Source organism: Phyllobates terribilis, unplaced genomic scaffold (assembly GCF_046119375.1).
Source record: "Phyllobates terribilis strain yellow unplaced genomic scaffold, ASM4611937v1 Scaffold_5__5_contigs__length_657084704, whole genome shotgun sequence".
Classification (NCBI taxonomy): domain Eukaryota; kingdom Metazoa; phylum Chordata; class Amphibia; order Anura; family Dendrobatidae; genus Phyllobates; species Phyllobates terribilis.
Genome location: NW_027362765.1, coordinates 120,274,205 through 120,284,828, shown reverse-complemented (window position 1 = coordinate 120,284,828; position 10,624 = coordinate 120,274,205). Strand labels below are relative to the sequence as shown.

Genomic DNA, 10,624 nt, shown 5'->3' with positions numbered 1-10,624 from the left:
TATGCTTGATTGAAATGTTATAGGAGAGCTAAAGGTGGAATACCCCTTTAACCCATGATACTTTAAGCAGTGCCAAAAAATGTACTGATTTTGCTTTCGGTAAGAGAAACAAAATAATAAAAACTGGTAGATATGATAAATTTTCAATGGTTAACAAAAATAAAATAAATGAGGTTACAAAGCGAGCTTTCGAGACTACGTAGGTATTTTCATCAAGTATGGAATGACAAAGTATCTGAAGGAACAGAGACACGGTATAAAAAAAACAACAGGCTGAGCCTGAAAGATAAAGATACATGGACTGAACGGCGGCACTGTGTGACTGAGGAATCTGTAAACCTTCACTGACCAGCGGTCGTTTGCCTGTCCTAAGCCAAAAATGCGCACTGAGCGATCTATCCGATAAGCTGCCATTGTTCTCGGCAGTGCGAGTCCGGTTTACACAGGACAATGCACTGCCGAAAACAATGATTTTTTACGCTGTGCAAAAGATCATTTCACCCGAAGAACAAGCTTTTTGCTCATTCACTGGGTGGTCAGCAGCCTGTTTACACGTAAAGATAATCGTGAAACTAGCGTTTTTAAGACCTTCTCGTCATGATTCTGTTGCAGTGTAAATGCCCCTTAGTTTAGATAAGCGATGTGACAGGAATATTGTCTATAAATTGATGTAAGATCGGAGACCTTGGGCAGATTCCTCAGATGTTTGTAGTAAGACATACATTTCTTATGATTTAGTCCTGTATGGAGGGTGTCAGACCATCATAACTTTATTTTCCCAGACCCTTCTGTGTCTTTGTGATTTGAAGTTGCCTTTTAATATGATAACTTTCATATAGTTTGTTGGGTCCTGGACCGCAGAAATGTTTAGCTACAGATAGATGGGTCTTTTTGTCTGTAACCGTGTAGCGATGAGACCTCATCCTTGCTTTCTGTTTTTGCCCAGTTTCTCCAACATTGAGACCCCAGTAGGACATTTAGTGCACAGAATCGGGTACAGAACATTGGATGTAGAACAGGGGTGGGCAATTAATTTTCCTGAGAGGCCACATGCGAGACCGTGACAGTTGTGGAGGGCCGAACCAATAGGCTGAAATTAATTTTGCTCAATATTAATATCATATTATAATTATTATATTAATAATAATTGTAATAATATTAATTGTATCATTTAATATTGAGCAGAATAAAGTATGCTGACATCCCCTTATATACAGTTTGAACCTGAATACAGCCCATTCTATATACCGTATGAGCCCCCCACAGCCTCCCCATGTCCAGCAGGAGAGCCCCACAGCCTCACCATGTCCCACCACAGACCCCCACAGCCTCCCCATGTCCAGCAGGAGAGCCCCACAGCCTCCTCATGTCCAGCCACAGACCCCCACAGCCTCCCCATGTTCAGCTACAGTCCAGCCACAGTCCCCCCATGTCCAGCCACAGTCCCCCCATGTCCAGCCACAGTCCCTCATAGTCTCCCCATGTCCAGCCACAGACCCTCAGTCTCCCCATGACCAGCTAAACATCCCATAGAAATTAAAAAAAAAAAAAAAAAACACCTATTCACCTCGCTTCTGTTCCCCTGGCGCTGTGCCTCTGACCTTGACTGTCTCCGGTGCGCTGACGCGATGAAATTACGTCATCACGTCAGCAACTACCAATGCAGTCAGCAGCTCAGCGTGGTCCGGATGGAGACAGTGGTGACAGCGGGCGGGCACTGTGCGGTCCATGGGACACTGCTTCATCCCTTCGAATAGAACAGCAAGGGGGCCAGATGTGACCCGTGGGCTGCATTTTGCCCAGGTCTGATGTAGAACATAAGTGTCCCGGCAATCTTAGAAAAAGTGCACACGATGAGTTTTTCTTGCTGTGCATTTTCCCTGCGTCAAAAAACACAGCGTCTTTCAGTCTCAGCAAAGTGGATGGGATTTATAGAAATCTCGTGCCCACTGTTGCTTTTTTTTTATGCAGCGTAAATTGACCTGCGGTGTGAATTTCAAATCCACAACAAGTCAATTTCTCTTGCTGGTACACTGTGTTTTCTGTGCGGATTTTCTCTATAGAATTGTGTTAAGATGCGGAAAATCCGCAAAAACCGCATGTAATCCGCACTTGACTGTATCAAAGTTCTGTAAAAGGAAAATACCATTAAGTATCAAAAACAAAGAAGCTTTATTTAAAACAAGACACACCAAAAAGAGACAAAAAATGCATTTAAAAAAAATTCAAATATCTAATGTATCTTATAGGTGCAGAAAATCTGTAGCATCAAAAACTCACCAAATAATCATTGTGGGATTGTTGCCTTGTAGTCCTGCTGTGCGATTAGTATCCAGTCTGTGCTCTTTATATGAGAACAAGTGTTGAAGCTCCTTACATTGAAAGGATATTTGGTCTATCAAAGGGCATTGTACTTCCGATCGTGATCTTTCTTAAAGCACCACTCCAGCGCTTTGTGTCTTTTCAGCACTGGAGTGGCGCTTTAAATATAAGTCCCTTGCTCCCGGTCATATACTTACCCTCCAGCGTCTTCACTGTGGCACCGCTCCGGTCCCGCGGCACCATCTTGTGAGCAACTGGCCAGTTGTTACATCATAAGCTCTCCATGCAAGTCTATGAGAGCCAGAACGACAATCTCATAGACTTGTATTGAAAAGTGACCTCCAGCACGCTGCATGAAACACTGGAGCTGCCGGAAGGTCACTTTTCACCGGAGACCGACGGACAGGAGCAATGCTGATGAAGGATGAAGGCGGCAAGTGAGTATGAGACAGGTGGCAGGGGACTTGCATTTAAAGCACCACTCCAGCGGTGCAATAAAAAAAAACACTGGAATGGTGCTTTTAAATTTGGAGGTTGCCTGTAGGATGGCGAAGGACGATCTTTTGAATATTATTTTTAGCCGGTCAAAATGATTATCTACAAGATTATTTTGTTTCTCTAAGGCTATGTGCCCACGATGCAGAAATGCTCCGGATTTTTCCTGAGCGTTTCTGCATCTCCCTGGCAGAAAAAAACGCATGCGGATTGTACATGCAGATTGTACATGCGTTTTTCCTGCCAGGGACAAGCGGATGTGAAGCGTTCTTCACATGCATTTCCGCATGCGGGTTGTCAAGCATCACTTGGAAAGTGCTTGACAACTTGGTCACACTATATAAATCCATGCAAGCGGCATGGATTTATATAGTGTGACCGAAAGAATGCTAAAAAATAAATCTATACTTACCTTCCGATGGCCCCCGCAGTCTTGCTTCGCTCCGTCCTGGCTGCCGACAGATCGCGGTACACTGCACTGAAGGACCTGCTGACGTCAGCATCGCGTGACCCGTCACATGACTATGACATCAGCGCAGGTCCTTCAGTCCACCGTGATCTGCCGGCATGGGAGGACGAGCGCAGCGGGGGCCGTCAGAAGGTAAATATAACATTTGTTTTTTATTTTATTCTTTTTTTTTACAGGTTCTATGGTACCAGGGTCCGGAGGAGAGTCTCCTGTCCTCTAGACCCGGGTACCATCCGCACATTGAAACGCGTGGAATGCGCATCTACATATGCAGTGATGCGGAATCCATGCGGTCCAATGCAAGTCAATGGCGGCAAAAACGCAGCACTTCCGCAAAATAATTGGTAGTGCTGCGTTTTTTTCCGCAATGATAATCCGCAGCGGAAATTTCCGCAGCATGTGCACAGCACATGCGGATTATCATTGGGGAACATGGCAGGCCTTCTACCATGCGTTTAAGCGTTTCTGCAGCGTTTTTGCCGCTGCGGAAACGCTTAAGAAACGCATCATGGGCACACAGCCTTAGGGTTCGTTCTTATGATCGTTTTTTTTTCACAGACAGCACTCAAAAATTTGGACAACACTTTTATATTTTCTTCACTGACCGAATCAGTGTGTGAAAAAAACACAGCATGTACTGGTTTTCAGGTCTATGGATGCGAATGTATATATACAGTGCCTACAAGTAGTATTCAACCCCCTGCAGATTTAGCTGGTTTGATAAGATGCAAATAAGTTAGAGCCTTCAAACTGCAAACGAGAGTAGGTTTTATGAACAGAAGCATAAATCTTACAAACCAAAAAGTTATGTTGCTCAGTTGAATTTTATTAAATTTTAAACATAAAAGTGTGGGTCAATTATTATACAACTCCTATGTTTAATATTTTGTGGAATAACCCTTGTTTGCAATTACAGCTAATAATCGTCTTTTATAAGACCTGATCAGGCCGGCACAGGTCTGTGGCGTTATCTTGGCCCACTCCTCCATGCAGATCTTCTCCAAGTTATCTAGGTTCTTTGGGTGTCTCATGTGGACTTTATTCTTGAGCTCCTTCCACAAGTTTTCAATTGGGTTAAGGTCAGGAGACTGACTAGGCCACTCCAACACCTTGACTTTTTCCCTATTGAACCAGGCCTTGGTTTTCTTGGCTGTGTGCTTTGGGTCGTTGTCTTGTTTGAAGATGAAATTACGACCCATCTTAAGATCCTTGATGGAGGAGCGGAGGTTCTTGGCCAAAATCTCCAGGTAGGCCGTGCTATCCATCTTCCCATGGATGCGGACCAGATGGCCAGGCCCCTTGGCAGAGAAACAGCCCCACAGCATGATGCTGACACCACCATGCTTGACTGTAGGGATGGTATTCTTGGGGTCGTATGCAGTGCCATCCAGTCTCCAAACGTCACGTGTGTGGTTGGCAACAAAGATCTCGATCTTGGTCTCATCAGACCATAGAACCTTGAACCAGTCTGTCTCAGAGTCCTCCAAGTGATCATGAGCAAACTGTAGATGAGCCTTGACATGTCGCTTTGAAAGTAAAGGTACCTTACGGGCTCGTCTGGAACGGAGACCATTGCGGTGGAGTACGTTACTTATGGTATTGACTGAAACCAATGTCCCCACTGCCATGAGATCTTCCCGGAGCTCCTTCCTTGTTGTCCTTGGGTTAGCCTTGACTCTTCGGACAAGCCTGGCCTCGGCACGGGAGGACACTTTCAAAGGCTGTCCTGGCCATGGAAGGCTAACAGTAGTTCCATAAGCCTTCCACTTACGGATGATGCTCCCAACAGTGGAGACAGGTAGGCCCAACTCCTTGGAAAGGGTTTTGTACCCCTTGCCAGCCTTGTGACCCTCCACGATCTTGTCTCTGATGGCCTTGGAATGCTCCTTTGTCTTTCCCATGTTGACCATGTCTGAGTGCTGTTCACAAGTTTGGGGAGGGTCTTAAATAGTTAGAAAAGGCTGGCAAAAGAGATCTTTAATCCACACATGTGAAGCTCATTATTCTTGGTGCCTGAACTACTTCTTAATACTTTAGGGGGACCAAACAGAATTCTTGTGGTTTGAGGGGTTGAATAATAAATGACACTCTGAATTAACTTTTTACGTTTTTAAAAAAAAAAAAAAAAAAAAATTTGCTGCAGTGCATTTCCCACTTCCAGGCTGATCTACAGTACAAATGTCACAATGCCAAGTTAATTCCGCATGTGTCAACCAGCTAAATCTGCAGGGGGTTGAATACTACTTGTAGGCACTGTATAATATATATACGTATATGTATGTATGTGTATATATATATATATATATATATATATATATGTATATATATGTGTGTGTGTGTATGTGTATATATATATATATATATATATATATATACACAGTACAGACCAAAAGTTTGGACACACCTTCTCATTTAAAGATTTTTCTGTATTTTCATGACTATGAAAATTGTACATTCACACTGAAGGCATCAAAACTATGAATTAACACTTGTGGAATTATATACTTAACAAAAAAGTGTGAAACAACTGAAAATATGTCTTATATTCTAGGTTCTTCAAAGTAGCCACCTTTTGCTTTGATGACTGCTTTGCACACTCTTGGCATTCTCTTCATGAGCTTCAAGAGGTAGTCACTGGAAATGGTCTTCCAACAATCTTGAAGGAGTTCCCAGAGATGCTTAGCACTTGTTGGCCCTTTTGCCTTCACTCTCCGTCCAGCTCACCACAAACCATCTCGATTGGGTTCAGGTCTGGTGACTGTGGAGGCCAGGTCATCTGGCGTAGCACCCCATCACTCTCCTTCTTGGTCAAATAGCCCTTGCACAGCCTGGAGGTGTGTTTGGGGTCATTGTCCTGTTGAAAAATAAATGATGGTCCAACTAAACTCAAACCGGATGGAATAGCATGCCGCTGCAAGATGCTGTGGTAGCCATGCTGGTTCAGTATGCCTTCAATTTTGAATAAATCCCCAACAGTGTCACCAGCAAAGCGCCCCCACACCATCACACCTCCTCCTCCATGCTTTACGGTGGGAACCAGGCATGTAGAGTCCATCCGTTCACCTTTTCTGCATCGCACAAAGACACGGTGGTTGGAACCAAAGATCTCAAATTTGGACTCATCAGACCAAAGCACAGATTTCCACAGGTCTAAGGTCCATTCCTAGTGTTCTTTAGCCCAAACATGTCTCTTCTGCTTGTTGCATGTCCTTAGCAGTGGTTTCCTAGCAGCTATTTTTTCATGAAGGCCTGCTGCACAAAGTCTCCTCTTAACAGTTGTTGTAGAGATGTGTCTGCTGCTAGAACTCTGTGTGGCATTGACCTGGTCTCTAATCTGAGCTGCTGTTAACCTGCGATTTCTGAGGCTGGTGACTCGGATAAACTTATCCTCAGAAGCAGAGGTGACTCTTGGTCTTCCTTTCCTGGGGCGGTCCTCATGTCAGCCAGTTTCTTTGTAGCGCTTGATGGTTTTGCAACTGCACTTGGGGACACTTTCAAAGTTTTCCCAATTTTTCAGACTGACTGACCTTCATTTCTTAAAGTAATGATGGCCACTCGTTTTTCTTTACTTAGCTGCTTTTTTCTTGCCATAATACAAATTCTAACAGTCTATTCAGTAGGACTATCAGCTGTGTATCCACCAGACTTCTGCACAACACAACTGATGGTCCCAACCCCATTTATAAGGAAAGAAATCCCACTTATTAAACCTGACAGGGCACACCTGTGAAGTGAAAACCATTTCCGGTGACTACCTTTTGAAGCTCATCAAGAGAATGCCAAGAGTTTGCAAAGCAGTCATCAAAGCAAAAGGTGGCTACTTTGAAGAACCTAGACTATAAGACATATTTTCAGTTGTTTCACACTTTTTTGTTAAGTATATAATTCCACATGTGTTAATTCATAGTTTTGATGCCTTCAGTGTGAATGTCCAATTTTCATAGTCATGAAAATACAGAAAAATCTTTAAATGAGAAGGTGTGTCCAAACTTTTGGTCTGTACTGTATATATATAATATAATTACCCACACAGGGTGGGCCATTTATATGGATACACCTAAATTAAATGGGAATGGTAGGTGATATCAACTTCCTGTTTGTGGCACACTAGTATATGGGAGGGGGAAAACTTTCCCAGACTGGTGGTGACCATGGCGGCCATTTTGGATCCAACTTTATTTTTTTCAATGGGACATGTGACACATCAAACTTATTGAGAATTTCATAAGAAAAACAATGGTGTGCTTGGTTTTAACGTAACTTTATTCTTTCATGATTTTTTTACAAGTTTATGACCACTTATAAAATGTGTTCAAAGTGCTGCCCATTGTGTTGGATTGTCAATGCAACCCTCTTCTCCCACTCTTGACACACTGATAGCAACACCACAGAAGAAATGCTAGCACAGGCTTCTACTATCCATTGTTTCAGATGCTATCTATCTATCTATCTATATATATAAAATCTGCCTTTCGCAGCCACTCTAGTATCCAATTTTTACAGATACATTGCAATTCTGTAAGATAGAAAACTGTAAATGGTCCTGTAAATGATTAACAGCTGCTGTAAAAAAACAGATTATACACTGATGACGAGGGAGAAAAAAAAATTGTCCCAAGTTTTCGGGATGAAACTCTGAATGATTTTTTTTTATATGCTCATGTGAACGAGCCCTTACTGAAAGCACTTAATCTTTTTTTAAACTAGCTAACATGGTCCCAAAAACTTTTTTTTTTGTCTTTTGAAAGAATACAATGTGAGGCCTAGTGCCCACAATGCAGAAATGCTCCGGATTTTTTCTGCATCTCCCTGGCAGGAAAAACGCATGTGGATTTTACATGCTTTTTTTCCGCCAGGTAGAAGCGTTTGTCAAGCGTCTTTGCATGCATTTTCGCATGCGGGTTATCAAGTGCTTTTCCAAGCGATTTTAGGATCACTTGGAAAAGTGCTTGACAACTTGTGACCAAGTAATAGTTAAAAAAAAGAATAAAAATGGTAAAAAAAACCCATTATACTCACCTTCTGATGGCCCCCGGTCTCCTCCGGTGCGTCCGGTGTCTTGGGCGGCTCGCGGTGGTGTAAAAGGACCTTCCATGACGTCATTTAGCCATGTGACAGGTCAGGAGACCACCGACGTCAGCTGTCACATGACTAAATGATGTCATGGAAGGTCCTTTTACACCATCGTGAGCCGCCCAAGACACCGGACGCACCGGAGAAGGAGACCACGGGCCATCAGAAGGTGAGTATAATGTATATTTTTTTATTTTAATTCTTTTTTTTTTAACAGGTTCTATGGTACCCGGGTCTGAAGGAGAGTCTCCTCTTCTCCAGACCCGAGTACCATCCGCACATTGAATTGCTTAATATCCGCATGTGCACATGTAGTCATGCGGATATTATGCGATTCAATGCAAGTCAATGGCGGCAATTACGCTGCGTGTCTGAAAAAATAATGGACGTGCTGCAGATTTTTCTGCAATGGAAATCATCAGCGGAAATTTCCGCAGCATGTGCACAGCACATGCGGATTATCATTGGGGACCATGGGGCACGTATTACCAAGCTTTTTTGCTGTGGAAATTTCGCGGCAAAAACGCTTGAAAACGCATAGTGGGCACGCAGCCTGAGTAATTCTTAATTTAAAGGGGTATTCACACGTTTTTAAAGTTTTATTCCCTATCCGTGAGATAGAGAATAATTTCTTAATTGCTGGCGGCATGACCGCTGGGGTTCCCATTGATCCTGAGAACCTGGGCTTTGAAGAAAAAGGAAACAAACAGCACAGAACTAACAAATGCAAGAGTATGAATAATTAGTATACATTTTATTATAGAAAAATTCTTTCAACTCTCCTAATATTAAATGCATATAGAAAAAATAATATGCATACAATCAAATTGAACATAAAAAAAATTAGCTGGTCATTGGCCAGTGAGAAAACAATAACAAATACATAATATTTTGCAAATGGTAAATAGCTGCATATAAATATTTACAAATGTAGCCGACCTAGTGTTTAACCCTCGGAGGTGAAGTAGTCACAGACTATGCAACAAATGTAATCATGCAAATGGTGTGCAGCCATAGGGGGCAAATAAATGCAATTATAGGGAGACTACAGTAAACATCTGAATCAGCATTCAAAAGGGTGTTTTCCATAAAGCCTTATTCACACTGTCAATCAGCAACCTTGGAGACACTTGAATATATGAGTGAATAACAACGAGAGAGTCCAGTCTTCACTTGCTGCCAATATAAAGGCGATCATTCACACAACACAAAAAAAATAATCATGCTTAAAATGAATCATTGTGTAATCTCTTTGAATGCTGATTCAGGTATTTACAGTAGTCTCCCTATAACTGCATTGAAACCACTTGCCCCCTATGGCTGCACACCGTTTGCATGATTAAATGTGTTGCATATTCAGTGACTATTTCAGGTCTTAGGTGTTTAACCCTCTAAGTTGACTAAATTTGTACATTTTTTTTTTTTTTTTTTTACTAGCAAAATATTATATTTTTGCTTTCTCATTGGCAATGACCAGCGCCTTTTTCTTTTTTATGTTTTTCATGTTCAATTTGTTTGTATGCACATTATTATTTCTATATGCACAATTTTTCCAGTAATGTGTTTAATATTTGTAGAGTTGAGGGAATTTTCATAAAATAAAATTTATACTAGTGAATTACTTTATGCTCTTGCATTTATTGCTGTGCTTGTTAGTTCTGGACTTTATTTTTTACTAATTCGTATACTAGAAAAGCACCCGAACAATTCACTATTTTAGATAATTTGGGGTATTTTATTTCCCTATAGGGGGTCCTCAATATATTTTCTCCTGATTTCTTAGAAGAGCCCTGGCTGAATGGGATTGGTGCTTGAGCATGTGCACTGCCGCTCCATTTATACTAATGGGAGCGCCGTAGATCTGCCGAGTGCTGCAGTCAACTATCCCCATCAATTGGGAAGTTATCACCGCCACGGATAAGGGATAACTTTCAAACTTGAGCATGCACTTTTAAAGGGTTACTGGAATATTAGAAATATCAGCCAAGAGTGGGGGATGTTATAAAAAAAATGACCATCATTTACCAGTCTGATCCCTGCTGCTACAGTTCAGACACTGCTATGGTGGTCCCTGCCCATCCTGCAATGATATTATTCTGTCCATCATTCACTCCGACCAATCACTGGCCTAAGGTCACGACACCACTATCAGTATTTGGTCAGTATTCGGTCAGTATTTTTTCTCAGGAAAAAGGTGAGGAACAATCAGAGAAAAGGTATAATAGAAACAAGTCACCAATTCTGCATTTATCACCCACTCCTGAT

General features: G+C 42.1%; 1 protein-coding gene across 1 annotated transcript in view; it reads right to left on the bottom strand.

Annotated features, from left to right (window-relative positions):
* Positions 1-10,624, bottom strand: part of TNFRSF6B (TNF receptor superfamily member 6b) — a 253,607-nt gene that overhangs the window by 229,634 nt on the left and 13,349 nt on the right. The window lies entirely within an intron of this gene.